Source organism: Haliotis rubra, unplaced genomic scaffold (assembly GCF_003918875.1).
Source record: "Haliotis rubra isolate DU_JTF1 unplaced genomic scaffold, ASM391887v1 Scf1169, whole genome shotgun sequence".
In the NCBI taxonomy this organism is placed as follows: Eukaryota; Metazoa; Mollusca; class Gastropoda; order Lepetellida; family Haliotidae; genus Haliotis; species Haliotis rubra.
In genome coordinates this window covers 60,395-66,503 of record NW_025765080.1, presented here as the reverse complement: position 1 = coordinate 66,503, position 6,109 = coordinate 60,395, and the positions used below count along the sequence as shown (strand labels likewise).

Here is a 6,109-nt window from a genome sequence, read left to right as displayed (position 1 = left end):
TTTTAGAAACTAAAGGCGGTCTTAATTCACACTTAATTGACACTGAGTCAGTCAGTCAGTCCATAACATATATAAGTGGCTTCTTGTTCACTCCATGTCGGAACCATGGCAAATGCACAAGTTCGAATTTAAGCTTCATTGAGAGTGGGAGAGGAGGCAGGCATTTGTACTATGATGGCTTTAAGTTTTGGGTCTAAGAGCATTCTCGGTGAAAGAGTGAGTGAGTTTAGTTTTACGCCACACTCAGCAATATTCCAGCTATATGGCGGCGGTCTGTAAATAGTCGAGTCTGGACCAGAGAATCCAGTGATCAACAGCATGGGTATCGATCTGCGCAATCAGGAACCGATGACATGTGTCAACCAAGTCAGCAAGCCTGACCACCCGATCCCGTTAGTCGCCTCTTACGACAAACATGGGTTACTGAAGATCAATATTCTAATCCGGACCTTCACGGGTCCCCCGTGAAAGAAAATACCGAGGAAACATGTCTTGTTTTGTTAAATACGGTAACCTATTTGAATCACTAAGCATGTTTTCACTGCATAGCCGGGAGAGCCACATTCCACACTCATGCAGCCATAACTATTGCCGGGACATAAGCCACATCAAATTTGGCTGTCTGGTTTTGAAATGTGGTTTTCCCAGCCTGTAACCCACAAAACTGGTTGCTTGTCTTAGTGACATGTGACCTACGACTGAGACCGTCCGCACGAGAAGTTGTGGCGCTGTATCGGCTCGGGTTGTCATCCTCGCTGACTTGGTTGATGTGGAGTTATCTCCCTTAGACCATTGAGCGCATGCTTGTGGCTCGTTGTAGACAATGTATTTTATGTTAAATGGCAGCATCCATGTGAAGACAAGTGCCAGACAATAAACCACGATTGCCTGAATTCAGCCCTGTTAAATATTTACACAGTTGATGCATGTCATCGCATACCAATTGCGTGAATCGAGGCTCATGATGTCAGTCATTTGATTGTTTGTCTAGTCCAGATGTGATAATTTACATACCAACACTATCAATTATAGTATGTTGCTGTTGATACATGTAGGGCGACACCCAACAACACAAACACGAGTGAGTGAGTACGATTTTACGCCATTTGAGTAGACAGAAAATGCATCCGTTCGGACAGATAATAGAAAATCATCTAAAACAATGCTAAAACAATGCAGTAATTAGCTAAGATAAAAAACTCACATCCCACACCCCACAATCTTCATAAAAAAATCCCACATTTAATTATAAAAATAGCTAAAACAGTGCAACAAATGACCAAAAATCCCACATCACACATCCTGTGAAGATCAGGGTTAGAATTGGTCTTCAGTCTGCTTGTCCCCAGATAGCATTGATATGTTGGCCCATAGTTGGCCCATAATCACCGGTTTGGTTGGTCCATGGTTGTCAGACTGACGATGGGCCCACTTGGATATGCTCATCGGCTCCACGGTGGCCCATCATGTTGGCTCATTGTTGGGCCAACGAATGAAAATTCACGATTAACCATGGCCCATACTTGGCCCAACGTAGTGATTTAGTTGGCCTTATGTTGACACCACCGTGTTTCAACATTTAGCTCTTTCCTGACCTCTGCAATCAGAAACATATATAAACAACACAACAAATTAATCAAGTGAACCATTTAATTCTTTCTTTTCATTTTTATTTGAACAATATTGCATTTCCCGAAAATATGCTTGTCTTTGGTCTTTAAGGCTGTGTGGCCGCTGACATGTTTTTTTCAAACTGCTCTTGACACCCCCCAACCCCCACCCCCCAAAAAAAAAAAAATTCATGAAACTGTCAGATATCATAATTTTAGACATGAGATCTATCGTAAAAGAACATAGTATTTGACGTTATGTTTTGGTTTGAAAATGAAACATACAACTTTATGATTGATAACTTCTTGTTTATTGTTGTTTATGTCAATCTGCTATTTGTCAAAACATATGTTTGTATAATACTTCTCATCATTTGGTTGTAGTCACCTTTAGCTTGATAACGGTGTAAGAATCTACATCGGAACGTCGCTGTATGCAATATACAAGAAGTTGTCATCCATAAAGTTGTATGTGTTTTTTTTGAGTCACCAACTTCTAGAATGCTGATCAAACAATGTTTTATTTATGACATAGAAACGAGTTCCGTCCGTGCGTGCGTTCGTCACACTTTGTCCGAAGCATATCTCCTACACTATTTGTGATTAACCAAACTTGGTACACATGTCAACCACGTTCCCTAAGTGTCCCTTTTGGGGGGTTAGACCCAGATATGAATTTCATTTTTTGCTGTTTCCATGGAAACATGACTTATGCTGTGACTATGAGGATGTCATCTTGTCCGGAGCAGATCTCCCAAAGTATACACGCTAGTTTCATCAAACTTGGTACATATGTCAAGCATGACCCCTAGATGTGCCTTTTGGGGTTTAGACCCAGATGCGAATTTTATTTTTTTGTGGTTTCCATGGAAACATGATTTAGGCTGTGACTATGAGGATGTCATCTTGTTGCATTTCCATGGCAACAAGTTAGGCTTCAACTTTGGTGGTAGCGCTCCTTTCTGGAGCAGATCTTAAAAACCTTTAAATACTCTCCTTCCACTTTGCTGTATACACTCCAAAACATTTGACATAATCATAACTAGTAGACATATTCATATAGAGTATTTTGCCGTTGCTGGGGATATTGATGAGTTTGTCTTCTTGTTTGGATATGACGTGTAACTACTATAACTGTGACACATATATCTGGTATGATGATGTTTAGCAATTATTGGTTTTAAAGATGAATAATAGAGTTGTATATATGGAAACAGGAGTGTAACTGACAGACCCCCTCAAGCAGGAGATACAGGAGTTGAGAGACGAACTGCAGCTCAAGACCGACGAGTTAGAGCAGTATAGTCGGAGGAACTCTGTGAGGATCGCAGGAATCAAGGAGCCTGACTGGGGACGGGAGGAAGAGGACATTGACCAGGTTGTACTAGATGTGCTGAGGGATGTACACCCGGATATCTCACCATCAGACATCGACAGATGCCATAGAGTGGGGAAAAGACAGCGAGGTCAGAACAGGAGTGTAGTGGTGAAGTTTGTGAGCTACTGGGACCGCAACAAGGTGATCAAGAACAAGTCCAAACTCCAAGGTAAACGAGACGGTATCTATATCAACGAGCATCTGACTAAGCACAGGAATCACTTGTTCAAGTTGGCCAGAGACCCGAGGAAGGATCAGAAGATATATTCCACCTGGACATATGATGGGAGAGTGTATATCTGTGAACAGTGTGAAGGAGCTATTCGTGTGATTCAGCGTGAGTCGGACCTGGACAAGTTCAGGCGACACTAGCGACTATCTCGTGTTCTCACATTCATGTTTGGATTGTATGTGTGTAGAAATTCAGACGTATGTAAGTATGTAAAATATTTCTATTTATGAATTGTATCTAGTATATCAACACACAATAGTTTATCTCACTACTTGTTTATGTTTGCATTATTGCTTGTATATACTATTCTTTATCTCACCTTTCGTTTTTATATTCCACAAACTATATCTCCGTGTACATCTGTATCCATCACTGAATCACTGTATAAATTCTATGTTCATCTATCTTCTTTAGAACCTTTGAGAGATCCTGCATTGCCATGCCATCATGTACAAGTATATTCATTGACATGCCTGCAAATAACCAGATCTAATATCCGCACACGTATCATCTATCAACACGAAGTAAACAAGCCATATGGGTAATGACGTAACGCAATACCGTGCGGCGATCGGGTTGTTCAGACATCTCAAATGCTCTAGAAATCTCAAGAAATGTATCCTACTTGTTAACAAAAAGTACTTTTCAGTTTACTGCGCGTTGAAGCAGAGGCTATGTGCAATTTAGTATTGTTAGAATTGAAAGCTTGCTGTGCGCTTACATTTCTGTGTCTGCTTCAATCACAAGTTACAAATGTCAACATAACCTTCATCATCATATTTATTTCCTCCTTGGATTGGAGATCAGATGTTGATTACATCAATTGACAGTGGGAGTATGTACAACGAAAGTAAGAGGTGTTAATTTACTGAAAGTTTGATATTAGTAAACTAGCATGAATGTTGATTTGGAGTGACTTGACTGTCAGTTGCTGGTCATACTTTGTATAGTGATGAGGCGCTGGTATGCGGACATTGCAGACATGAGGAAAACAGCGGAGAGTTTGTGAAAGTGGAGGAGCACCTCTGCATCAGTGCACACACTCTGTGGACGACCCATGAGCAACCTTGATTATTCTATTGTTACTTCAGCTTGCTGGTGACGTAGAGCCTAACCCAGGTCCTATTGTTCAGAAAGATGTTGTCGATTTTTCACTTGAATGCACGAAGTATACGTAATAAGCAATCTTATCTGTCCGAAGTTTTATCTGATTATGATATAGTATGTTTCTCTGAGACCCATCTAGATATAAGTGTTGATAATGAAACTTTAGCCTGGGAAAATTTTCACGACCCGATACGAAGAGACAGAAATTCTTTCGGGGGTGGTGTAATGATGTATATCTCTAAGAATCTAAGCTTTGATAGAATTTACAATCTAGAAAACATATTTGGTGAGTCCATTTGGGTTAAATTATCGCTTCCACAAAAACCACTCATCTTATGTACAGTTTATAGACCAGAAAATAATACATCTATTTTTTTGGAAAGATTCGATAATAGTATCGAAGGTGCTTTAGCTATTTCAAGTAAAGTTACTATTGTTGGTGATTTGAATGAAAACCTACTTTCTGTATCTAAACTTAACTTAACAGATATCCTAAACAGAAATAACTTATGTAACGTTATAACAGAACCTACTAGGGTGACGAGGACAACCAGCACACTACTAGATCCAATTATAGTCAGTGATGATGTTGAGGTTGTAGAAAGTGGTGTTATCGATTTTGACAGAACTATAAGTGATCACAAAGGCACGTTTGTCAGCCTAGATGTGCATGTGTCAACTAAGATTGCATATCCTAGAAAGGTCTGGTGTTACAAAGATGGTGACTATGAGAAGCTGAACGCACTTATTAGCAATACTGATTGGTTGTCATTGTTTAGTGACTGTTCTAATGTTGATGATACTTGCTGTGCATTTTATGAACGTTTTAATGATTATACCAAACAATGTATTCCTTCTAGAATTGTGATGATAAGACCTAATGACAAACCATGGTATGATTCAAATATTAGACGTGAAAGTAGGAAGCGGGATCGACTACGGAAAAGAGCCATCAGAACACAGAAAGAGTCTGATATTTTAAAGTACAAAAAACAACGAAATAAAGTTAATAACATGAAATGTTATGCAAAAGAACATTTTTATTCTAATCTTGATGAGTTTTTATTCGAACTTTATGGAGAAAATAAATCATCATATTGGAAAATATTACGCAGTTTGATCAAGACGTCAGGTTCCGCTTCTACTATTCCCGCTCTAAAAAGAAGTGTTATTGAGGAAAGTCCATCAGCTTCTTCAGATGTAGATAAAGCCAACATGTTAAATCAATACAAATCTATACCACATTTTGACAGGCGCACGGATGCCGTTATAGATAACATTACAATAGAAGTTAATGAGATCTCCGACATAATTAAATGTCTACCTCTCAAGAAAGCTGCTGGACCAGACCGGATTAGTCATCAGCTACTTAGGAAAATGGCCGAGTCTATAAGCCCAGTACTGTGTATATTATTTAACATGTCACTTACTTTATCAGTATATCCTAGCCAATGGAAATACCCAAATGTTATGCCCCTATTCAAGAAGGGTGATCACTCAATTGTATCAAATCATCGCCCTATTTCACTTATAAGTTGTGTTGGGAAGCTGTTTGAAAGAGTTGTATTTAAACATATTTACAATTACTACGTGTCAAATGATTTTTTTATATAAATATCAATGTGGATTCCGGAGAGGCCACTCTACTGTACAACAGCTTGTTGAAATTTATAACCAAATCTGTATATCACTCGATAACAAAGAACACTATTGTATGGTCTTTTGCGATGTATCTAAGGCCTTTGATAGAGTTTGGCACAGAGGGTTTATGCTTAAATTGGA

General features: G+C 39.1%; 1 long non-coding RNA gene across 1 annotated transcript; it reads right to left on the bottom strand.

Annotated features, from left to right (window-relative positions):
• Positions 1-1,692: 1,692 nt before the first annotated feature.
• Positions 1,693-3,291, bottom strand: LOC124257029. The gene is made up of 2 exons (XR_006893165.1): positions 2,845-3,291; positions 1,693-1,753 (listed from the first exon to the last, which is right to left on the bottom strand). It is a non-coding gene; the product is annotated as an uncharacterized LOC124257029 (long non-coding RNA).
• Between the last annotated feature and the right edge of the window lie 2,818 nt (positions 3,292-6,109).